A 26694-nucleotide genomic window follows, 5' to 3' on the forward strand; every position below is an offset into this window, starting at 1 on the left:
GTTGACTATCCCAGCTGGAGGTGGTTAGCAGTCTGCTTAAGGAGGTTATCGATATCACACTTCTGTTGTATATAGTGTGGTATACATGGCTCTTCCACTGCATTCCATTCATTACAATAAGTCTCAGCAGGATGTGCATTAACCAAGATAATACATTTCTAAAGCTGGAATTAAAAAAGAGACATTAAAGTAAACTTTGTAAACAGTGCAAGAAGTCCTCTATAAGTCCGCTCTTATGTTACAGTTAATTTCTACGTATGTCATTAGGGAAAAGAGGAGCCAGGTCAGTTAATATAAAGAACAGCATTACTTTTGTTTGCCAAAAAAATCTACAAATTCAGACTCAAGATTTTTTTTTTTCAAATCTAGTAGTGAAAATACCAAAAGGCACAAGAGCATAATCAACAATTGAATTAGCTGGCCTATTGTGTAAGAAATATAGGGATAAATCCAATGGTCACTTACTCTGGGATGCTGACAGTTTTATTTCTAACCAATTTAAAGAAATTGGCCCGATTTGCCACGCTTTTGCATCTTGTGCAGTTATTTACACCTCGGTGTAAAATCACCACGGAGTCTGAAGGCAGCATTTTATGACCACTCTGCACAGGTGTAAATGACTACCTGAGCTGCAAGGCAGTGGGCAATTAGGGCCTGTAGAGAGATTCTGATATCAGCTACCCCAGTTTACATTAGAGTCTCTACCTTCTGGAATCTCCTCTGTCTGACACTACTACAGAACTAGCTAGCAATATTTTCATCCTCACAGGTAATTCATGACTAGAACTTTGGGTTATTTTTTCCCACTGAAGTACAGTGGCCTCGGATTAAATGATGCTTACCAACTACTACTGCAGGGAATAATATGGTATTTTAATATATTGAAATGCTGACTTTGGTACTGTAGCAGTAGATTATACTGTCATCTAGTGGTAGCTAAATAAACTTGCATCCAAAAGTACTTGAGGCTTATCTAAAGCACTTAATACTGGCATCTACATGAGATTTTCTGCTGGGAGACCATCTAAAACAACTGAATAATCAAGAACACAAAGTATATAATGAGTATATTTCACTAGTGGAAAACATATATGTGCCTGATGAATCCCACTGACCTGAAAATTTGGAAATAAAATGTTCTCCAATATCCCCAAAACTACAGAATAGCTGCAGGATCCTGACTTGGAGGATGCATAACCCTGCCAAGTTTGTCCTACTTGCTGAATAATGAAAATGTAAAACCTGTGGGCCTAAATTCACAGAAAACCCAGACCCCTTGATTACAGGAGCAGTGAAGATAGAGGAAGCATATTGCATAATCTTTAGAATGGGCCATGATGATGATATTTTTCCCAGCTTGATGGGGAGGGGGATGTGCATCTTATTAGCAGTTGGTTGACTGGAGGATCCATACAGCCCAAGATCAAGTTGGATGTAGTATAAGTGAGGAGGTAATAGGGATCTACTTCCGAATGCACTTTTCTAAAATACTGATCAATCAGCTTTGGGGAACATTGAACTAAAACATCAAAACATGAACTTCTTTTGTATTTTTTCCCTATGTTCCTATGGCCAAATTCTGCCCTCAGCATTGTGTAACTGTAGTTCACGTAGAAAACATCTGAATAAGACGCACTGGGAATGAAAAAAAATTATTTCTCTCTAACCTGATGCAAATTGGAGGTCTCTCAAAAAAGTTGCTATTAGTTTTTGAAAAGGCAGATGGCTATGTTGTTTTGTTATGTTCTTTTCTATTCTGTTCCTCATGCAGCTTAATATTTTGTTTTCCTTTCTTGGACTGCTCTTGTGCAAAAATTACTTATATGCATAAGTTAGCAAAAAAAAGGCCTTTAGGTTAGATTGGTGCTAGTGTCCTAGATGTGAAAACCTGTATATCCAATTATCCATCCCCTGAGCCATCCTGTCCCAGCGTCCTCCTCCGGTGAATTGTTCTTTTTATGGCTGTGACAAATTTATTTTCTGCCTTTCACTACTCATGAGTAGAGACAGCTTTTCCTAATTTATTTATACTTATATTTTTGTAATTTGCGCAAATGAAATTATCTCCATACAGGAAGGAATTCTCAGTAGTATAAATACGTATTATCTCAAAGAATGCATTTGTAAATGCATTAAAGAAACTTCAAAACTAAAAAGCATTTTGATTGCAGCAGGCCATTTAATATGCATACTCTTTGCTAAAATTAAGCTATATTAGCTAATCATTGAAGAAATAAGAGAAACAATATCTTGGTGTGAATTAACATCGCTGGCTGTGGAAGATTGTTAATTTAGATCTGACACAGAGAGAATTACAAGCAAGAAACAACAAAATTAGGAATTAGCATGTTCTGAAGTTTTATTGTAGTTCTTTTTACATAAATTGTTTTTCTATTGGTTAGAAAGATGGCATAGAAAAATAAAACATAGAGGAATTAAATATGATTCATCTCCCTGCAGTTATGCCTCAACTGTAGTTGAGTATATAAATAAATAAGGGAGAGTAAGAAAGAGATGAGGGAGCAATTATTTTAACTCATTGCTTCTAAAGCTGTATTCCATCTTAAGACCACTTACTAATTTTTTCATTATTCTATCCTTTCAAAGAAACTTGCATGTGAGAATCCCAAAGCTCATTATAAATTGTGTGAGTATATTGCCCCCATTTTACAGACAGGGCAACAGAGATTTCAGCCAACATTCTCCAAAAGTGATCATCAGTTCTAGGTGCCTAACTTGAGACAACTAGCCTCTGATTTTCAGTGGTGAAGCTCTCATTGAAGATAATGATGCACAGGACCTCTGAAAATCAGGGCCCAGACACCTCAAAATGAGCACCCAAAACAGAGGCCTTCACAATTAGCAGTCACTTTTATAAATTTAGGCCACTGTTCCTTGTCCAAGATCACACATCAATTCAATGGCAGAGTAGAGAATAAAATTCAAATCTCCGGATTCCCAATCCCTTACTTTAGCCAGTAGGCCATGTTAGCTTCACGGCCGTGCCACAATCCATCAGACTGTCAATGCATTATGTCTAAACACATTGCTAAATAGATTCTAATTTCAAATACATCAAAGGAATAATTATTATATTTCCTTAGCTGTAGTCTGTTGTTCCTGCTATCCAGTCTAATAACTAGTATTGCATTCTTTGGTTATCTTTTCGATTCAGTTCTATATGTTTACATTTGTAACAAGGTCTGGAGCTATTCTAATAAAAAATTCCAGGAGAACTACAGTTTGCTTGAGTCTTTAGCTGTAGCAAAAGAAAGAGTTGAAGCCTGCCCGTGGTCTGTTATGACGATCCAGTCTTCCAGGATATAGAGGCTCTCAAATTGTAATTAATGAAGGTAGAAAACATAGGGTTGGTACCTAATACTTTTCAGACCCTTGAGCAGACCACAGATCTCTCTCCACCACTAGGAGGTGGAAGCTAATGGAAAGCAGTTGCTGCACTTCACATGCATGCTCTACTTCGTTCCAAATGCTCTTGCTGATTGGAATTTGTCTCAGTTCAGCAGCCTAGTAAAGCAGCCATTTCTGGCTCCCTTTTACAAAACCAAGATGTATTTTAATCCCTCAGAATTCACAAAGAAAAGCTGTAGTTCTCCCATTGTTAGCAGCCATCAATAGATCACTACATCAATAATCTACTGTCAACGGATGAGCTGAGTGTTTTCAAGTGCGAGATAAATTAGAAAGAGAAGTTATTCAGATGTACCTGTCCGGGGTGCTGATTATACCAAAATAATCTGTACAGGACCTCATCTTCTGCTGATTTCTCTTCTTTCCCAAGGTGAACTATGGCTCTGGCCCCTTTTCTGATGCTCTAACACCTTCCCTGAGTTCCTCTGCTGCAGTTTGTGCCAGCACCTTCTCTCTGCTGCTTTGTGCAAAAGACATTTGCTTAGTCCTTATTCTTTATATAAAATTCTTAATTACAAATATTACATTTTGTATTAGCACAGTAGTGCCCATAGGCCTGAGCCAAGGGCTGGGTGCTGTGTATACATATAGTAAGGGAGCGTCCCTGCTCGACAGAGCTTACAGTCTAAATAGATGAAGGGGAACCAGAGGCCCAGAGAGTTGCCCAAGCTCACACAACATGTGAGTGGCAGAGCCAGGGTTAGACCTCAGCTCTCCTGAGTCCAAGTTAAGTGACCTATGCATTAGACAACAGCACCACACACTTTTGGTTGAAAAGTCAGAGCGCTGCTGTGAATGCCACTGAAGCCCCATAGCAGTTGTACTCCTTCCGTTCTGACAGCAAATATCAGTCACTCTTACCTGCCAGTGCGGTCAGTTTTAGCTTTTAAAAGAAATAAGCTGTAGAGATTTTTAACAGCTCCCCTGTGACACTCCTTAAACATTTAAAGAAAACAAGTTTGCAGATTTCACATTATTAATAGAAAAAGATCCCCCAAGGACCGACAAGTGCTCGTATTCTCAGGGGGCTGCCAAGAGTCAGGTTAGTGAGGGAGAATTTAGACCTAGATCCCTCTGGCTCCCCTACTGCACAATGAGACTTTATTGTTATTTGGAAATAATTTGTGAAGAAAGATTTTGCTTATTTAACCAGACATGTAGCTGAGGAACAATATCGTCAGAATTCCAGCTTTATTTCTTTGCACAGTGGTGGAGATTTTGAAAGGAACACTGGGAATTTTGTCTGCTACTGCAATTATTTTTTATTTTTTACTATGGCAGTACTGAAGGACCCAAACAGGATTGTGACCCCATCGCGCTTGGTGCTGTACAAAGCACACAGTAACAGATAGTCCCAGTCCCAAAGACCTTAGAATCCAAATAGACAAGCCAGACAAAAAATTATTATCCCTGCTTTACAGATGGGGAACTGACACACAAAGAAATTAAGTGACTTGCTCAAACTTACACTGGAAGTCTGTGGCAGAGCCAGGAATTCGATCCAGATCTCCTGAGTCCCAGTCCAGTGTCTTAACCACAAATCCTCTCTGTCTCCTCCTTTCTCTCTTTCTGTCTACATTATGGTGATTAACTAGATTTCTCTAAATGGTAGAGTTCCATTCTAAGTGGCAATGTAAAAAAATGGATACACAAGATTGATTTTTCTCTTTGTTACACTAATATAAATCAGGAGTAACTCCAATGAAGTCAGTGGAGTCACAGTGGCATAAAACTGGTGTGCTTGAGAATGTGCTTTGGTAAATACAGAACAATCTGCAATTATACAATTTCTCTAACAAAAAACAAATTACTCTGTACAAAACTGGAACACTTTTGTTATATGGAAATCACTAATAGCACAGATAAAATAGACCCACAGATAATGACACTGATCAGAAGATCCCAGCAGACTGGATTAAAAAGAAATTAATTATGTTATGTAATTCCATAATGTATATAGTGAGTCTCAAAATGAAGTGTCTTGACTTCATCAAGAAGAGCAAAACTTGTCTTGAGCACTATTTTAGATAATGCAGGAATAAAGACCAGCTCACCCCAAGGAATGCTGGTCATCAAATGATGATGTGTAGCTTGGCTTCTTCTGGTCATTTAATCTGTGTCTACACTAGCATTAGTCTAAATTTTCCAATGTTGCATTTTTAAACTGTAAGCGCTTTGGGGCAGACACTATTGTATATTCCATTTTTGTACATTGCTTTACACAATGGAGCCCTGATCCCTCATAGGGGTCACTAGGTACTACAGGTGCATAAATGTAAATTAATATTACCAGTCATGTCATCAAGGCTCAGGCGTAGACAACATGGTGGTTAAAATGCCAGCTGCTGATCTACATTAGCATGCCCACCAGCTCTTACACAGATGGAGCTGGCTTTAAAAGGAACATGCAGCAATTGTCTAGGGCAGTGCTCTTCACTATTTTTGAAGTGGGGGCCTCTTCGGCAAGAAACCTTCAATGTGAGAGCCACATCAACTACTAAATTAACAAATTGCTTACTACTCCTTAATGATGTAATGTTACAGAGCCTACAAAGTCTACTTGTACAATAAAACGATACTCCTTTTATAAAATAATAACCCAGAAAATATATGAAATTAAACAAAAAAGGCTTCATGCATGTTTCATTAAGCACAAAGAAAAACTCATCAGTCTATTTTTCTTGAAACTTTCGGTTTTCATCTTCCAAAACACGTACCTTTCTCTCTTTTTTTGGCTGGCTCTGGGAGGGAGCTCAAGGCTGGGGCAGGGGCAGGGGCTTGGGGTGTTGGGGAGGAAGCATGGAGGGCTGGCCCCAGGAAGCTGCAGGTTGGGGGGTGGAAGAGAAATGCTGGTCCAGCATAGCTAAGCCTGCTGTACTTATGCTACTCCTGGCCTTAATGCTGCAGAGCCATTCAGAACTTGGCCACTGAAGGGAGCAGCACTTACTTTGGGCGGCCCCAGCCCCATGCCACTCGCGGAAGAGGCCAGCGCACCCCTGCAGCCTCTGGGGGGGCACGTGGCTCAGTGCGCTGCCCCTCTCTGCGGGCACCACCCCCGCAACTCCCATTAGACACAGTTCCCCATTCCCGGCCAATGGGAGCTACAGGGGCAGTGCTTGAAGGCAAGAGCACTGCACAGAGACCTCTGCTCTCCCCCGGGGCCACGGGGGCATGCTGTCTGCTTCCGGGAGTGTTGTGGGGCCGGGGCAGGCAGGGAGCCTTAGCGGCAGCCCCGTTGCACCGCTGGAGATAGCCAGAGATTGCGATTGACAGGGAGCCGCGCTTAGGGTTGATGGGAGCCGCCACTGGCTCGCGGGCCTTGCAATGAAGAACACTGGTCTAGGGCCCGAGAACATCCCTTCTATTTGTGAATGCAATTTGAATGTTGAAGTAGTTTCATTTAAAAAAAACACCACCACCAGTATACGTCACTATTTATTTGCTCCATGAATCTCTTGGAAATAAAAGTATTGGTTATGCTGGAGAACTGGAAAGTGCAGAATTTACAGAAGATCATATCCTCTCCAGCAATGCCCCAACCCGATGGGTAGACAAATTCCTATATGCCCAAATTGTTTATATGATCACTTTGTATTCTACAACAGGAATGCTATAGTGTGCCCAAATCATTTACAAATATGAAAAAAGACCTATCTATGGTACTTATATGGCCCCCATCACTGTACTATCTGACATTTACTGTGATGTGAGATGAGGAATTGGTACTATCCCCATTTTATTGTTTAGGATCTGGGCCTAAATGACTTGCTGAATGTCACACAGGAAGTCTGTGGCAGAGCAGGAAATCAAATCCAGGTCTCCCAAATCCCAGGATTATGGCCTAAGCACTAGGCCTTCCTTTCTCTCTTATGCAGCATCAAGGTGTTAATGAAGGATATACTGACAGTTTATATATGCTGTGATATTCTTGTGTGCAGATGTACCATCGGTATACTGTAGTTTGCAGTTACATTGATATGGCCCTGTACCGCAGTTATATCATAGAGTCTTGTCATACTACTTCAATTTTTCAGAAATGAGAACTCTCCTACTGTACAAGGGAGCTATTGATCTTAAAAGCAAATGCATTTAATGATTGTCTCGATGCCAACTCTGCCGACATATCTACACCAGCGACACCATCACAGGACCTAACCAGATCAGCCACACCATCACCGGTTCATTCACCTGCATGTCCACCAATGTAATATACGCCATCATATGCCAGCAATGCTCCTCTGCTATGTACATCGGCCAAACTGGACAGTCCCTACGTAAAAGGATAAATGGACACAAATCAGATATTAGGAATGGCAATATACAAAAACCTGTAGGAGAACACTTCAACCTACCTGGACATACAATAGCAGATTTAAAGGTAGCCATCCTGCAGCAAAAAAACTTCAGGACCAGACTCCAAAGAGAAACTGCTGAGCTTCAGTTCATCTGCAAATTTGACACCATCAGCTCAGGATTAAACAAAGACTGTGAATGGCTATCCAACTACAGAAACAGTTTCTCCTCCCTTGGTGTTCACACCTCAACTGCTAGAAGAGGGCCTCATCCTCTTTGATTGAACTAACCTCGTTATCTCTAGCCTGACTCACTCTTGCTTGCATATTTATACCTGCCTCTGGAAATTTCCACTACGTGCATCCAAAGAAGTGGGTTTTCACACACAAAAGCTCATGCTCCAATATGTCTGTTAGTCTATAAGGTGCCACAGGACTCTTTGCTGCTTTTACAGATCCAGACTAACACGGCTACCCCTTTGATACTTGCATTTAATGAGTAGATCATGACATCTGAAGGGTAGTACTCTACTGAAACTCAACTTTTTTCTCTAGTGGACAGATCCCCTGCAGAGAGAGTGACTTCTTCACTAGGTTTTTGTTCTAAGAAGTTTCCAGACTTTAGCTGACCTTGTATGAAGGCTGCTTCTCAGCAAGTTGGAAACTCCGAACTAAGGATGGGTCTGAGCTGTGAAGATCAGGATCTGAATTTTTCCCAGGTTTTGGAGTGTTCACATTTGCATTTGTAGTTCAGGGCCCAAACTGCTGAGTTTGGATCTGAACTTTCCTAATGTTGGGGAGGTTCAAGTTCAGGTCTACTTTAAGCAAAAAGCACCTTTCCCAGCTACACAGTCAGGGCTGGCTCCAGCTTTTATGCCGCCCGAAGCGGCGAAGAAAAAAAAAAAAGAAAAACCCGATTGAGCTGCCGCCGAAGAAGAAGGTTAGTCAAGGACCCGCAGCCAAATTGCCGCCAAAAACCCGGACGTGCCACCCCAATCACGGACGGGAGCCGCCCCTTTCTATTGGCCGCCCCAGGCACCTGCTTCCTTCGCTGGTGCCTGGAGCCGGCCCTGTACACAGTTCCCAACTACACAGTTCCCATTCATAGGAGAGAGGGTCTTTCCTGCAGAATAGCTCATCAGATTAGGCATTACAAATACATTTTCTGATAAACGGAGCCTCTCTCCTGGTTCATGACCCGATCCTGAGTTCTTCTAATTTCTTTGTTATTCATAACTATTCTCCAAATAGTTTGGACAAATAATGTTCAGCCTGTGGGTTTCTCATGGTTGGTTCTCTTTGAATACTTGTTACTTCTTATTTAGGATGTGTGATTGCTCACTTACATGAAATTGTATTGTTTCCTCTCCTTGAGTGGATAACTAAAACTATATATAGAGGGATAAAAAATACAAACAGCAAATAATCAATTACACACACTCTGTTTTGCATTAATCACCTGTTCATTTGTATATATGAAGCATTTCCCAAACATGCATGTTAACATAAACCTGGGAGGTTGAGAAATAACAAACAATAAATGCAAAGGGACACAAACATGGTCAAACCAAACAGCAGTTCTGAAGACTACTGAATATTTGCAGTATTCAAGCAGCAAGGTATTTATCTCGTACTTTAGGTAGAGGCCACAATACAGGAAAGCATCCTTATTCAAGAACAGTGCTTCAGCACCTGTTTAAGTGCTTTCCTGAATCAGGGGCAAAGACTGCAGAGTTTAGCATTCAAGAATAAGGAAATGCAAAAGATAAGGTATCATGCACTGGAGGGGAGGGGGATAGGCACTACCAGAATACAAATAATGAACAATAGTATTATGAGTGGGGTTAAATCTTGTTATAGGTTGAGTTAAAATCTCATTGAAATTGGTGGATGTGAACATACCCTTCAATTAATGTACACCTCTACCTTGATATAACGCTGTCCTCAGGAGCCAAAAAATCTTACTGCGTTATAGGTGAAACCACCGGAGTGCGCAGCCCCCCCCCCCTCGCCCCCCGGAGCACTGCTTTACCGCGTTATATCCAAATTTGTGTTATATCGGGTCACATTATATCAAGGTAGCGGTGTACCTGTAGGATTAAGTTAATCACAAACCCACACCTAAGACAAACGGGTTATATGAACCCACCCAGGAATTTTGAACTGTATGGTCAGAGGGGTTTTTGCTGATATTGTTTTGGGTAAGGGGGTGTCTGCACATTTATGTGTGTGTGTGAGAGAGAGGGAAAGCAGAACTCAGAACCAAAGAGAGAAAGAGGCTGCAAGAAAACCAAGCAGCAGCAGCCTGTAAGCACAGTGTGATTTAGGGAGAAGCCTACAGGAAGGTTCTGGGTCCGAGTACTGGCCCAAAATAGAGAACAATGCACTATGCCAAAGTTATGAAAGGATCGGTGAAGTACTTATATTCAGACTAACTGGTCTCTGTGGCTTGAATAATAATTTATATGTACTGAAGAGACACAAAGATGGGTTATGTAACACATGTAAGATGAAAGAAACCGTTGATCACCTGACATGGGAATGCAGAGTGTGTTCCCAGGAAAGGCAGGTTCTTTATGAAGAATTTAGATGCTTTAAAGTGACAGAATATACTGTGAGGGGTTTTGTGAGAGTATCGGGAAAGGGGGGTAACATTAAAAAAGCTCTACCGTGTTTCTTAAGGATATAGAGCAGGTTAAGAGAGTACAGTGGCATGAATGTATGAGGAATATAGTAGGTGGCGGCCATCGATTCAGTAGGTGAGTCTGCTTCCCTGTAAAGAAGCAGAAAAAGAAGACCCAGAGAGTCAGCGCACACTGGTTCCGTCAGAGTCAGAAGGGGGAGAGCAGGAGATGAGAGTTGCCAGAGACAGAAGGTGGTTCCTGGGAGAAGGCTGAAAGCAGAAGAGTAGCAAGAGGGGTTTGCTGGTTGACATTCCCAAATCAGAGCCAGAGGTCTGGAGAGAGCTGAAGGCAAGAGGAGCAGCAGAGGGAGATGCCTTCTGGCTCTCAGCCAGAGAGCCAGTGTCTAGGGTCAGAGAGGCCTGAAGGAAGAGGAGCAGTGGAGGAGCTTACCTGCTGATGTCTCCTTGCTGGAGAGCTGGACCCAGAGGAAAGGGCCGGGGGGAGTGAGAGATACCCTCCAAGCAAGGATACTCCCAGTAGAGAGGCTGTGAGAGTTCTTGTCATAACTATAAAGGGAAGGGTAACAGCCCTCCTGTGTACAATACTATAAAATCCCTCCTAGCCAGAGATTCCAAAATCCTTTTACCTGTAAAGGGTTAAGAAGCTCAGGTAACCTGGCTGACACCTGACCCAAAGGACCAATAAGGGGACAAGATACTTTCAAATCTTGGTGGGGGGAAGGCTTTTGTTTGTGCTCTTTGTTTTGGTGGGAGTTCGCTCTTGGGACTAAGAGGGACCAGACATCAATCCAGGCTCTCCAAATCTTTCTGAACAAGTCTCTCATATTTCAAACTTGTAAGTACAGCCAGGCAAGGCATGTTAGTTTTATCTTTGTTTTCTCAACTTGTAAATGAACCTTTTGCTAGGGTGTTTACCTCTGTTTTCTGTAACTTTGAACCTAAGGCTAGAGGGGGGTCCTCTGGGCTCTTTAAGTTTGATTACCCTGTAAAGTTATTTTCCATCCTGATTTTACAGAGATGATGTTGACCTTTTTCTTTAATTAAAAGCCTTTTTTAATAACCTGATTGATTTTTCCTTGTTTTTAGATCCAAGGGGATTGGGTCTGGATCCACCAGGAGTTGGTGGGAGAAAGGAAGGGGGATGGTTAATTTCTCCTTGTTTTAAGATCCAAGGGGTTGGATCTGTGTTCACCAGGGAGTTGGTGGAAGAGTCTCTCAAGGCTACCCAGGGAAGGGAGTTAGCCCATTGGGAGTGGTGGCAGCGGACCAGATCTAAGCTGGTAGTTAAGCTTAGAAGTTTTCATGCAGGCCCCCACATCTTGACAGTTCTCATTGAGCAAAGTGGGATTGCACCCCAGAAAGAAGGGCCAGGGTGGCTGTTCTGGCAGAGGGATAGAAGAGGATGGAGAAGGAGCCTAGCTGCAAGGGAAGACACTGGGGTATGGTGAGAACAAGGACTACTTGCACTGGGCTGATATGGATTATGCTTTGGGACTTTTGCACTATATTTTGTTAATAAACTATGTGTATGGACTAGAGGATACGCTTCCATGGAGTTAACGGGGACCCAAGAGAGAAACTGAGGTGAGGAGCCACTTGCAGGGCTGCCCTGAGGCTATGAGGGGGTGCCTGGGAGGAAGCTACTTGTTTACATTCACAAAGGTGGTTTAGTGGTTTGAGCTGATGGTTGAAACTGCTTGAGTTCTAGTCCCAGCTTTGACAAGATTTCCTCTGTGACCTTGGGCAAGTCACTCAACCTGTCTGTGCTTCAGCTTCCCCACCCACAGAACTGATTCAATAATACCTCCTTGGATTTTACTAAGACTATGTGAACATTGTCTTGTGATAAGAACAGTTATTCACCAGTATGGATTGTCCTCCACCAAAGAGTTTATTTGTGACAGGGCTGTCCTGTAATGTCACTGTCATCTTATTACCAGGGAAAGTAGGGCTTTACATCTATTTTTTTAACCTCTCGTGGCCTACAGGAGTTTGCTTAGTGTGGAATGTATTTCTATATTACAGGTGTTCTTCAAGTGTGTTCACTACAACATACATGTTTCTGAAGTGTTCCAGTTCTTTCAAAAGGAATTTTACTGAACTTTTGAATATGCTAAAGAAATGTCCTTATCTTCCTGGTGGAACACATGATTTCCTTTCTAAGCAGGTAATTATGCCTTATTATAAGACAACTATGTCTTCTTTTTCTTTCCCCAAGTAATGATATGGGATGTATTCCACAGCCAGGTCAGCACCTGCATCTTGAGTACAACCACACAATTCATGGTCAGCAACACAATGACTCACACAGGACATTTCCTCTATTGCATGGATGGACCTCTTGTGTCTGTGATCTAATTTGTGCTTCTGGGCTTTGTAGGAGTATTGCGATATCAATTAACCAATCCAAACTGCCAGAGATATTTATTCACACAGCATCCTTCTTAGCCTGGTCTCCATGCACTTTTTCTCCCCAAGTCCACTAGGTGGCACCTATTACCAGATGCAGGATTAGCTGACATGACATTCCCTTTATTTAGGACAAACAAGTCTCCTCTGTCAAACATGTTCACTAGAATGTAGTGTTCTGGGTGCTCAGGATTATTTGTATGGATTGTCACTGTAACCTAATAGGAAAGTAATAGCACAGTTAAGCAACAGAGATGCTGACTAAACTACCCAGACTTTCAGCCAGGGGTAGGGATTAGAGCTGGTCAGAAAATTTCAAACTCTGAAATCTTTTGGCAAAAAAAGGGACAAATTTTCCCTCAAAATGTTTACTAAACACGTTCCTCTTTATCAACCAGCTCCAGTGGGGATTATTCTTCCACACTGCAAATTACTTGAAGCCATATTGCTCCCTACTCTAAGGGAATGGAAGCTCCTCAGTGTTGTATATGCAGTGCACAGTCTCCATCATATCATCTATTAGAAGGTGGGGCTTGCCTATAGGCCTGCAAGTGATTGGCCCCAAACCCCAGTGAGATCCATGCTTTTAGTGGACCTGCTGGAGCCAGTGCCATGCATATAGCCACCCTGTGTTTCCTCACTGCCTATGGCCACTGCCTGACCTACCCCACAGGCATTCAAATATCTCAGGTCAGACTCCTCTCTCATTTAGACAGCCTGCCTTGCAAATCCAGAACCCCGTGAGCATCTGCAGATGAAAGACTTCCATGGAGCTAGGGAAAGGAAGAAAGATACGTGATAGAAGATACAGCAGACACTCCTACCTTCCATGGCCTCTACCTCAATCCATCAGCTTTTATATATCACATAATACTAGAGGAGGACAAATCAGTCTCTGAGAAACCAAAACAGACTTAAACCATCACCATAGATTGACCCAAGCCATGATTTTAAATAGCCTTTTCATTATCTAATTCATTATCCATCTATACATCTAGCTCAATACTCCTATGAGCTCTAATGATCCCTTCCGGCTTTAACATCTATGAATCATAGGCACATACACTCCAAACACAATGGTATCTATGCGCCTAACAAACATTAGTAAATTTATCCTTGCAAGGCTCTGTGAGGAAGGGAAATACTATTCCCATTTCACAGAGCTGAGACACAGAGAGATCAAGTGACTTGTCCAAGGTCACTCAGGGAGCCTGTGACAGCAAGGCACTGAACCCACATCTCTGCAATACCAGCCCAGTGCCTTTAACTACAAAACTATCCATTAAAGACATCAGAGTTTCAATATTTTTCCTATAATTTCCCTTGGAAAGAGAAAAGGTTGCAATACAATTTAATACTGAAAGCATTAGGGCGCAGATCTTCAGCTGCTTTGAAGTCAGTGAAGCTTTGACAATTAACACCAGCTGAGGATCTGCCTGCAGGGGTGTAACAAAAAAAAGGAAAAATTCAGGTTATCTATGGAATCCACCTTCTGTTTGAAAAGAGTGCAGTGACTCCTGTGGGATAAGGTTTTACTAGCTGATTTTAGAGTTCAAGGATAGTTGTATTTACCATTCTCCATATCCTGATTGTGTGCCGCAAACAAAGATCACATCTTCCAAATGAAAGTATTCTGAAATGTAAAGATGCATCCCTAGTGTCTGTCAGGATATTATTTTTTAGATAATGCACACACATACATACACCTATTTTTTTTCTCAACAACACAGTAAGAATGACAGCAATGCCAGAGATCTGAATTCTCTCAACAGCAACTATAGCATTCAGCTGTTAGAGGCCTGTATATTCTTTCCAGAAAACAAGTTGTTGATTTTTGGTATTTGGAAATGTACAGTTTCTGTTACAAATTTTCTGAAGTTTGCCTGAGAACAGAGTAGCCTCTATTCTCACATCATTTAAATTTTGTTTCACATCTCCAAGCCCTGATTCGGCAAAACACTTAAGCATATGCTTAATTTTTATGGGTCTTCACCATGTGCTTCAAAGCTTTGCTGAATAGGGGTAGACTTAAGCACATGCCTAAAGCTAAGCAGATGCATAGTTCCTTACATTCTTCCAGGGAAGGAGGGAAGGACAAGCATACACGGCCTGTTCACCCCCAAGTTGCATATCTTTCGTATTCCTTCTGCTATTAATACTAGCTCCCAATCTCTTACTGAAACAATCGGGGCCATTTTCTGCCATCCTGTCTTTTTTACAAGAATAAAATACTTTTTAGCCCATAAAAATATAATATTTAATAGTAACACCCAGAAGTTCAGTCAGTTTTGCTTCATATATACCCTGGGGCCTGACCTTTCTTTCACTGCAGGAACCCATCACATGTATTATTCTGGGAGCATGTCTAGGTTCTCAAGGATATCTGTACATCTTTTCAGCAGTGTGTTATTTTTTATTAATGCTTTGTTTTGTGAAGTGATACCCCTAATGCAGTCATTAAGGCTTAGCCTTAAGGCTGAGGATCCAGATCTCACTGAAATCAATGGCAAAACTCCCATTGGCTGGTGCATGATCAGGACCCAAATCCTGTACCTGAAGTCAGTGTGGTTAGCTTTCTGTTCGGGTATTTAATCCTGTGTTTCTCTCTTCCACTTTTTATTTCCGAGGATTTTATGGCAGATTGAATCTATCTTGTCACAATCTTTTGCAATATCCCTCTAGTCATACACTGGTAGTCTGACTTTCAGCTTCTCAGATCCAGAACCTAACAGAGTTATATGTATAATTCCTGGCTATTGTGTATTACTGTGATTTACCTTGTGGGTTTTTTTAACATCATAAGGACTCTTAATTATACCGAGAGATTGCCACAAAGTGTTTAGACTGATGCAATAATTTGTACTATAGCCTCCATGACGTATATAGTTAGAGGATTTGTTAATTTGGAATATGGATCAGCCCTGACCTTCAGATATGCCACTTCTTGTCAGGCTCCATCCCCCAGAACAAAACCTTTCCTGATTGGTTGGTTAAAATTTTTCATTATTATTTTCCTCATGCCCCTGAACATTCAGGTTCTGGCTGGTTCAGAAGCAGACCTGGCAAAATAGAAGCTGAGTTAGAAATCAGGACAAGACTGTGAGATGACTGGAAATAAGAAAATGCCTCTGTACAGCTAGCTTCTTTCCTGGCCAACCATTATTACTTTAGGTGATAATTTTCCATCTTCACATTGCCTCTTATTTTCTGAAGGAACTTTTCTAGAACAATACAGTTATATATAAAGATGCGAATTAGAGCTGATTGAAAATTGCTGATATTTTTTGTTAGGAAATTTCAAAAAAGTTCTTTATTGAGGGATATCGGGGCCTTAGTCAAAATACGTAACAACCAAGTTGGGGACTTTCCCCCCTTGTCTTTCAGGAAAGAGTGATAGATTTTTTTGACTGATTAGGGGCTTCACACCAGCTTCTGACACAATGTAGTAGCATTGCAATGAACAGATTAATAAGTCAGGTTGTTGGCTTTGCGTGTATTTTATCAGGCAACAGGTCTGTTGATTTTATTTTCTCTGTTCACTTATTAGAGACTTTATAGAAGTAGATCTAACTTCTAATTATCATAAAGATTATGGGATACACATTGGCTTGATTTTGGCTTTTTAAAAATCACTCTCATTTTCCTTCCTTTAATTCCCTATTGTTCAACTTCTTACTTTTTGGGGGGCGGGGGGAGGGGGAGGGTTCTTTGTACTTCCGCTTCTCCCTTCATTTGGTCTGTTCTAGGACTCACTGAGTTAATGGGAATTTAGCTAATGTCTTCACTGGCTCTAGAATTTGTCCTCATGTCATTCGATAGCATGAATGACTGAACAAACCAGTTACACCTCATCAAGCCAACAAGCATAGGTGTCCCAGGGAAGAAGAATTTAACAAAGATCTCTGACTAACAATGACAGTAAACCAACATGAAAGTAGGCACTGCAATCGCAGTGTACTAGAGGTGCACTCCCACGTGGGAGGAGCTCTCATTTTGAGGTTTTATTTCCAGGGGGATTTTCTGTGCATTATGGTCAGTTTCTCAAGATGGACTCATGGCTTTGTTTAGCTTAGGTTAGCCAGGTGGCGCCAGGTGGGAGAATCACATATGTGAGTGTCTCCATTGGTGAGGATCAAATTGGCCACTCTGCTAGTGGTGGTTAATAAAACATGGGAGTCTGTTTTTTAAATGACCACTATTATGGCACTTCATATGCAAGAAAGGGACATGCACTAAGAGAAAAGATGGTCTCAAACGCCCTTTCATTTGCAGTTCTTTGACATGATATATTCATTTTCTTATTGTCTTTGAGAAAGCATTATATAGTTAGCAAGTAATAGTGACACGCAGGTATTTAAAATGCCAACATATCTTTTCCATTATACCAAGATGAATCATTTACTTAAAAACGTATCCATACAGAACACAGAATTCAATTCTGGAACCCCATTCACATACTGGGACTACTTGTGTGAAGAAGGGTTTGCAAGATTTGACCATTTGCTATATATTTAGGGCCTGATCCTGTTCCCATTGAAGTCAATGGCAAAACTCCCATTGACTTCAGCAGTGCAGCATGAGGCCCTTGCAGAAGGAACAGGACACAATTTTATTTCCCACTGAATGCAAAAAAGAAAAAGCTAACTAAGTACTAAAGTCTTAGATGAAAAAGAAAATGAACACCTTTTGCAGGCTTTTTAATAACTTTTTTTCCCAATAAAAAGAGCAAGGTTTGTCTGAAATTATTACCTGTTTGAACAGAAAGCACATTTTGTCCCAGGCAAGGCAATTATATCATTGTCTATGAACACAACAATGTAATATAAAGTAATAAAAAGAAAATGCAATATACAATAAGATTCAGACATTAAATTGTTTAATGAAAACACAAAAGAAAAAGAGGACAGGAAATGTGATTTGCTTTATTGAGAAAAATTCCTTTTCAAATGTTTAATCAATAATAAAGTTCATATTTCCTGACTTATGACTTGATTAAAACATTCTTCCCTTCTTGAAATAATTTGTATGTGTTTTTGAGAAAATAATTAAATAGCTGTAATGAATACAGATGGTGTGGACTGACAGCATCCTGGACAGACTGTTCTGTGTTCAACCCATTCCCCCTTTGCAATTGACTGCTTAGATAGGTGCACTTTGTCATTTTGTTTCAGGATCATTCTTTTCACTGGATTGTATAAATGTAAAACAAATATTTGCAAATGCATTTGGGAAAAGGAATTCCTGCAGGATCACAAAGCTGGTAATATGGAGATGTATCACAGTTGCATCTTGCATGGTACACACGTTGCCCTTGTTAACAAATTCTTTTATATTCCTGAACTACCTGAAAAGTAACAGGCAAAAAAGTACAACAAAATTCAAGCTCCATAATTTGAGCAATGGAGACTCTAGGCCAAAGATTCCCAGACCATGTTCCTAATTCATCATCCAAAGACTGTTAAATATCCAGATTCTGTAATTTGACAACAAACCCATATTATTATTATTGCAGAGACAGAACTTACTGCGGTAGTACATATGAGCCTGTCCTTATATGTTAGCTGTCACACCAACTGTAGAGAATTTTTCTGTTTTATGATTTTTCTTTCAGTTAGCCATTTTGAATTTATGGAGTTGTTGCTTTTCCTCCATATTGGGTGTCCTTCTTGTTGCCCAATTTGGTGCCCTTTCTGGCAAAGGTGGGAAAGGTAAGCGTCATCTGACCCTCTAATCCGCCTGGCAACAAGAAAATATTTAAGGCTGAGCAGCACGCCCCTGAGGTGCTGTCTGTCTCAGAGGCAGCCAGTGTCCATCATTGTTCCATCTGCTATCGCATTGCTCCCGCTTACCTGACAGAACATCTAGTCAGACCAGCGTCCGCATACACCCACACAGGACGACGCAAAGCATCGGAACACCTGGTGGAAGAAGATCAGCCTACCTAAATGTCTACCTACCTGTTCAACCTAAAGACCCATCCTGTTGTATCCTGTGTTCTTGTCGGTCCCAGCTGTCATGGTCTCCTGTTCCAGCTCTGTTCCTGTGTCCGTGTGATCCTCATCTGAGAACATGGTGATGTAGTTAATCTTTTGTTATACCTTTTATCCCACTGTGTGCACCTTTTTGGGTTCCTAGCTTAAGGCCTTTGTTAGTTCAATGACCAAGTGGTTTTGTTTATTTGTTTAATAGTTTGGGGGTCCTTCTTTTAATAAATTGTTTGTGTTTGCACCTTACCTATGTGTCAGTTTTCTGTCAAACCACAATGACAGATGCGGGAGGGGGTTCAAACTTGTAGTTTCTCGGGGATTTCTATGCCATCTAGCCTAGCTTAAGAAAAAACCTGTAACACAATGACTAAGACAACTGAGCACACTCAAAGGAGGTGATAAGTCTAATCACACTATCCTTATTCCTTCACTTGTACACAGGAACATAGGAATTGTCAGACTGGATCAGACCCAATATCCATCTAGTCCAGTATCCTGTCTCCAATAGTGGCCAGCACCCTCTAGAGAACAAAAACAGAAAAAATATATGAATAATGCTATATTCTAGTGAAACAAACTGAATTAAGATGGGAAGGATCACAGTGCAGGGGTATGGCCAATCCAATGCCTATGCTTACATGTGCTTGTTCTATCCTCTTGTTTAACAAATGTGGTCCTAGGTCTGGAGCTTGTTTAATTATATACTTCTGGCCATGGTTACATTTGACCCTGGCTTCATAGGAAACTAGAAATTGCCATAAAAAGCAGACCAGTTGTTTTCTGGTGTGCTGTCTCCAATGTTGGTTAGTATCAGAAGCCGCTGAGGAAGATGCAAAAATCCCACAGTACATAGTTACAGAATAACTGTTCCACAGGGAACATTTCTTCAAAGCTCCCATCAATTACAGATTGGCAGATGTCCTGAAGCATGAGGGGTTTTATCTCTTATAAAAAGTATTTCCTACTTTTGAGTATCAGATCTGGTCGACTCCCAAGGCAGGAGTCATGCTATTGCTTTTGTTTTGTTTTGGAAAAATATTATCCCCAACTCACTGATAGGGAACTGAGATATGGGGTAGAATAAGTAACTATATCAAAGTCACATTTGAAGCCTGTGACTGAGCCAGGAATGAGCCGGGTCTTCCCAACTCCCAGTCCAATCCCCTACCCACTAGATCATCTTTCCTCCATTCATTCTGTGATAAGACACCAGGTAGCATGTTATATTTTTTATCTGTTTACCAAGGTAATTGGTCCCAATAGAATGAAGTCTTCTATATTGGCTGATCTTCGTACAGGCAAAGAGCAAGGTTTTATTTCTCCTTAGGTCCCTGCCCCTTGCATATCGGTCATATAAGCACACTACTCTCTGCCCTTGAACAATATCCCAGCCACTGTATAAATGCTCCTTCAGAGATATCTTAGAAGTAAAGAGATAACAGATTTGTGCAAAAGTAAAATTTACTTATAATTTCATTAATTTCATTTTCTAAGAGAGCAGTAAGAATGCATTTTCAGTATGAAGCCCACTGTCCAGAGACTGCTGTGAACTGACCTGGGTGCCAAGTAGGACCATAGACAGCCCAAGAATTTGGGTAGAGCAAAAGTGGCTTAGAGTCACCCACACACCTCTCAAATGCTGTGCCAAACAAATCATGGGTACACCCATGAATTGAGCCCAATATGGTTGGCGATACTTTGGATGGTCTCTTTAGGAAGAAAGTTAAGTAATGATGGACAGAAGAACAGAGAGTAAGCAAGAGATGATAGATTACGCAGAGTCAATCAAATACACATAGTCTACCAAGGACCGTTGAGCCAGCCAGAGTGATGTCAGTTGATAATGTCACACCAGGCATTGTGTGGTGAAATTCCCAGATCTGGCTCAATCCCGCAAATCCATGAATCTCTGGGGTGGCCCCCTAGGTGGCACCAGGTAGGGTCAGGGCGTGCACCCCTTTGCTTATCAATGGAAAGTTTGAGAACACGGTGTGGTAAAGTATTTTTGTCCATCCTGGTGACAAGGCCGAAGTGCATGGAACACCACTTTTGAATATAATGAGTGATTGAGGAAAGGCCAGATCTTTGCAAGATTGTGACGTTCTGCCCAAAGTCAAACCACTTTAGATCAGGATGTGATGCTGACAGCACATATAGAATACCTTTAGCCACTCCAAGTCTGCCTATCAGCAGTTCCAGGCTTCTGACCCATATAGCAATACAGGTGGTACACAGGCTTGATAAATCCTGAACTTTGTCCCAGTGCAAATATGTCTTTGCATCCATAATTATCTTGAGTGGTTACCTTTAAAAACTTACCAGTTGCCTTAAATAATATTACCTCCATGTAGGGTATACTTTATAAGATTGAAATACTCGTATTGATTTATGTATGGCAAGTTTGTAAGGGCATTCATTGTAGATGGATAGACAGACACATATGGCATTAAAAATGGAAAATGAGAAAATGTTCCTGGTTCCATTCTGCTCACTACCCTGAAAGGAATGTTATCTTTATCTTGTGCTTAAATTAGATCCACAAAAATCCAGCTGTTAAACATACTCATGACATCAAGGCACAAGTGATTTCAGCACATGTATGCACATGTCATTTGAAACACTATACCCCACTAGAGCATCAGGATGGATTATAAACAAAAGCACAGTCAGGCAGGAAAATAGCCTGTCACATAACAAAATGCTGACAGCTCTAAATAACACCTTTTTTGGAAGATTTCTAAACTCACTAAAAATACAGCACTGGTTTTCCCCAAAAAAGTAGGATTATTTTATTATTATTTTAAATTTTAATTCCCCCAACATGGGGTCTGAATAGTTTAGTATTAGCACAGGTTCCTTTAAACAGAGTGTCATGACAACCACAGTTCCGTCTGGTATCTGCATAGCCACTCTGCTTATTACCTGTGGAAAAATGTAAATACCAAATGCTCAAACTGTTTTTTAAACAGATTAAATATAAATAACTAATCTGACTTGACCTAGATAACTGAATGTAATGTATCACAAGATGTGAACATAAAAAATTAAATGTAAATACAGTGATGTATTTTACTGGAGGGGAAGAAAGCTGCTAAAAATAGTGGGGGTTAAATGTGTGCGTGTGTGGGGGGGTGTTTATTACTTTGTTTTTGATTGGTTTTTGTTTGAGAACAACCATTTTAAAAAGAAATGCTTTCAAAGCTGAAAAGTATGGATCGCCTATGCAAGACTTCAGGTATTCCTAGCACTTATAAAATATTATTTTCCATGAACAGCACAGGTAAAGCATGTAAAGTGTATGTATTTTTATAAATCTGACATGTATCTATTCTACTGATTTATTTTTCCAGTAATGCATAATTTATTTTAGATTGTCCTTTTATAACACTCAGGCTTTGAATCTGATTGAATCCTAGACTTGATGCATATAATTTATATCTTTATAGAGCCATAGTTATTATGTAATTGTATATAACAGGGTCATTGTTATACACACCCATGCATAAGGAAATGAGGTGAAGCCAAATGGATTTCTGAGTAACTAGCTGTCAATGACACAAATTCTAATTTATGTACAGACTATCAGATTCCTAGAGCAGTCACAACCTGCCAATCTTGCTTTGCTCTATCCTGTTGGAACTGACTGATACAAACTAAAAATTTCACATAGCACTGATGTCCAATTTGCACTTGATCTACAAATACCAACAATATATCCAGCTTTACATTTTATCCTTAAAACTATGCCATACATTTCACACAATCTGAGTTTCCTAATAATTTCCCCAAGGAACACTGTATTTTTGGCAGCTAGTTTTCACAAGAGAAAATAGGATTTGAGTTTGAAAAATGATAAAGGAATGTTACTCCAAGGTTACGCTGACTCAGGTTTTATTTTATATAGGACATCTATATATCAGACCAATTTTAAATGCATATGTAACTTTATTGCTGTAGTACAGACAATAAAATAAGGCCCAGCATTTGGGCCCTATGACCTTTATTAAGAGATTGCTTTAAGGATGAAATATTGGATTCTCTGATTCATTTCAACATTATTCCCTGATTCATTTCAACTTGATTCAGTCTAATTCACCTCATCCTGTAATCTGTCTTATTTCAGTTCCCCCACATCATTCCAATATCTCTGCAGCTTCCTCCACACAGGACCTCTCCAAGGTTTCACTCCCCACAGTACTGAATTCCTAAATATATCATTAGTCATTAGTTTTTCTCCCTTTTCCTCCTTAAATTGCCTCTCCAGTCTGTCTTTCCAGTTTTCCCAATAACATCTAGAGATGTACAAAACTTGATGGTTTTGTTTCCCAGGTTCCCATCTGTGCATGCAATCATTCTCTTTGATTTAAATCTGGGCAGGGTCACTCCAGGAGTCTTCTTTTGAAATTTGGGTTTAACTGTGCCCCAGTCAATAGAACAAAATGAAATCAAAGAGTTTATCCTGATGAGTCAGCAAACCACAGCTTTTGATGCAAAACCACAAAGTGGGCTATGTTCATTTGAAAGGACCCTACTATTTTGGTGAACACGGTCTAAGTTTTGAATCTGTCACGAAAACCAAAACCAAATGAATTTACTTGGTTTGAGGTTTCATTGTCAGCCTTTCAGACAGCTCTAATCACGTTAGTATCATCAATACTTTGCACCAGATTAACTACATTTTTGGAGGGGAATCTGATATGGAATCTGTTTCTTCCTAATATGGGGCCAAATTCTGCCATTCTCTAGTTAGACCATTATTGACTTCAGTGAGATTGCACAGGTGTAATTGATGTCACGATTTGGCCCATAAAAGCCATTGCAGTCACTGTTTTGCTGCTTGGGGAAATGAGACAGATTCATGCCTGCAGAAATACAGCAATAAAAAGGATTATAGGAAGATATAACAAAAATTGTTGTATTTTTTCCTCCATGGAATGTTGCATATAGTCTATTGAACATTTTCTCCTGTATTTCATGATAGCACAATTAAAAAAGGAAAAGACAGGTAGTGACGTAGCACATGAGGGTACCTGCCAAGGTCACTCCAATAATTTACTATTGTGTGGCATGGGGTTTGGTCTGCAGCTGTTGCAAGGGAATTCTTCTCTCTGGAGTATCTCATGACTTCAGTTTCCAACAGAAAATCCATTAACTGGAATAGAATATCAGGACTACCAGGTATGCACAGCTTCACTAGAGAAATATGTGTTTCCTGGTCATTTCTGGTATGTCATTCAATCTTTTAAAAATGTTAATGGAGTTTTTAAAGTGAGTGAGTGTGTGTGTGTGTGTGAGACAGAGAAAAAACTATCTACAAATTCAAGGGCCAAATAATCTCCTTTAGAGGATTTAAAAAGAGTGTATAAGAATAAAAAAGAGCCTCCAAAAATCCTTAAAAACAGGAAAGAGCAAATGGCACCCAAACATCCCCTGAAATCCATGCAAACATGCAACAGATGTGATCTGTGTGAGGGTGGATGTAGCATATATAGAAGAATCAAGGTTTGGCTAAATGCTGCAAAAGCACTTCTCATCTCCTGGAAGGTACTTGACTCATTCAGAAACAAATCTGTAATGTAGACAGTGACCCACAGTCAGATACGCATACCGGAACACTGAATGACCCAACTCCCAGTTCATACAGTTTTCTCTGTGAGTATAACCTCAGTTGTGACATCATTATAACAAAGGAGGCTTATATTACATTAATAACGGCTAGTGTGTCCTCCAGGCATCCAAAATCTCCCAACATCCCCGAGTTGGACCAATATCTGCTTCAGTCTCCTATGCAGAATGGCAAAGATGCAAGTTAAAGTTACTTTAACTTGTTCCCTTTACTATTTTTGTTTTAATACTGAGTTACATTTGGCTCTGATGGCACTTGGTCTTTGCTAGGTCAAGTCCACGTAGAGTATATTCTACAGTTTGCTTGAGAAGTGAGCAGGCCATGCACACTACATTATGCCCTCCTGTGCTCCCCAGGTTATTAAGGCAGAATCTTAGTCTTCTTTTTAAATAATTATATATAACTTACCCCCCACACACACCCCCGCTCCTTCCATGTCATCTACCAGGTGGGATCTGGTGGGCTCCTGATCATTTTACATTTCCCAGATGGTGAGCCATTAGAGTTATTCCGGTTAACACATGTCATTTTAAAGAAGAGAGCTAGTTGTGCAGCACACACAGTTGCAGAAACCTTCTGAATATAACCAGATTAGATGGTCCTCAGGTTCGCTCAGTTCACATTCGACTTTACTGGGGTCTCTAATATATTTGCACACATTGAATAGCACCTTTCTTCACAAATAGTCCCACTGGAAAAAAATAGCACTACTCATGGAGTAAAAGAGCTCATCAAAGTGAATAGAGACATCAGAATCTTGCTCTCAGTGGCATGACAACTGATGCCAATGACAGCCAACACTTAAAAATTTCCAATTCAGTATACTCAGCATGAAAGCCTGCAGTACTATCATCGTAACATGTTTGTGTTCTGGACGTTGATGCTAGGTATCATACTCCCTACTTCAGAGAACACTGCAAAGTCAATTAGAAACTATGACATAAAAAGACCTATTTTCCTGTGTCCCTGCAAAACAATTCCAGGCTTTTTCTGTTTGTTCCCTTCAGCAGAGCTTTTGATGTGCTACAGAAACAATTTAACCAGACTTACTTGTTTGGAGTTCACCGGAGGAGAAAAGGAATCTTGGTGATATATTCTCTTGATATAATGTTTGTTTGAGAAAGAGAAAAACATAACACATAGTGTTTGACTTTTCTTTCTTCCTCTCTTATATCCTGTCCTGTACAGTTTTTGAACTTGCATTTATGATCCTGTTCACACAGGTTTCAGTGAACTATTCTTCTGTCCTTCTCATAATCAGTGAGCCAGTAAATAACAATAATACTATTACATATAATGAGGTGATATTCTTGCAAAAAGTTGCAGAGATAAAAATATGTGATATATTAATTTATCGTGTACCTCTGACTGCCTCTCCTGCCCTCTGCCCTTCTGATCCATCTCTTTGGATTTATTCTAAGATTCCAAGCCGCTGAGCATCTTTTTAAATAGCACCCATTTCTTTTTAGATCAGCTGGTCAGATGTTTCCTCCTTTTCCCCAAATATGGACTTTCTTCCCAAATTACACCTGCACAAGGCCCAGAACAGGCTAGATTTAGTACTTGGTGACTGACAGGTTTCTAAACAGCACTTCAACGTTCATCATCTTGAAATGTTGTGGAACCTGAAATGAGAGTTTTCCAAGATTGGAAAGGGGGCATTCCTAGCTTCCCAATCGGATACACAATAGTTGCTCCTAGCAGTGGAAGGGCTCAAGATACTGGACTTTAAAGGCATGATATTTGTAAGTACTGAAAGGCAACTCTGGGTTACCTTTAGATACTTTTATGTCTGCCTTTGAGCCCTGTACAGTTAGACTCCTGGGGAGGGATCGCCCCCTTCTCTAATAAAACACATGCAAAGGGATTGAAGATGAGGAAAAATCGAAGAGGTCCCTTAGTGGAGTTTCACACACATTATTCCATCAGTACAGGCTACTAATAATAACAACAAAGCTTGCCATGCACAAACTCTCTGTGTCAACAAGCCCATGGTCTTGTCCACTCTATAGACTCTATTGTATGACCTATTCTCAAAGATAGTTTTACTGCTGTTAGACAAAATTAACTACATGAAACTAATTAACAAAATTGGAATGGACTATTTATTTGAACCCACCAGTTTCCTCTCTTCATATTTCACAAATATTTGTTAACTCCCTGATAGGTAACGGTAATGTCATTTGTAAATTTCCTATTTAATAAAGCATTGGTTCTCTTTTCCATATAATATTCCTTCCAAAATATCTTCATTTACCAAGAAAATACAGATATTTTCTATTATTTCCTCATGAAGGGCTTTATCCT

General features: G+C 40.3%; 1 long non-coding RNA gene across 1 annotated transcript; it reads right to left on the reverse strand.

Moving 5' to 3' along the window:
* LOC122172223 (uncharacterized) lies at positions 1-25789 on the reverse strand. Its single transcript, XR_006172315.2, has 3 exons — positions 25750-25789; positions 3725-3886; positions 1-164 (listed from the first exon to the last, which is right to left on the reverse strand). It is a non-coding gene; the product is annotated as an uncharacterized LOC122172223 (long non-coding RNA).
* Positions 25790-26694: the final 905 nt, after the last annotated feature.

This window comes from Chrysemys picta, chromosome 1 (assembly GCF_011386835.1).
Source record: "Chrysemys picta bellii isolate R12L10 chromosome 1, ASM1138683v2, whole genome shotgun sequence".
Taxonomy (NCBI): domain Eukaryota; kingdom Metazoa; phylum Chordata; order Testudines; family Emydidae; genus Chrysemys; species Chrysemys picta.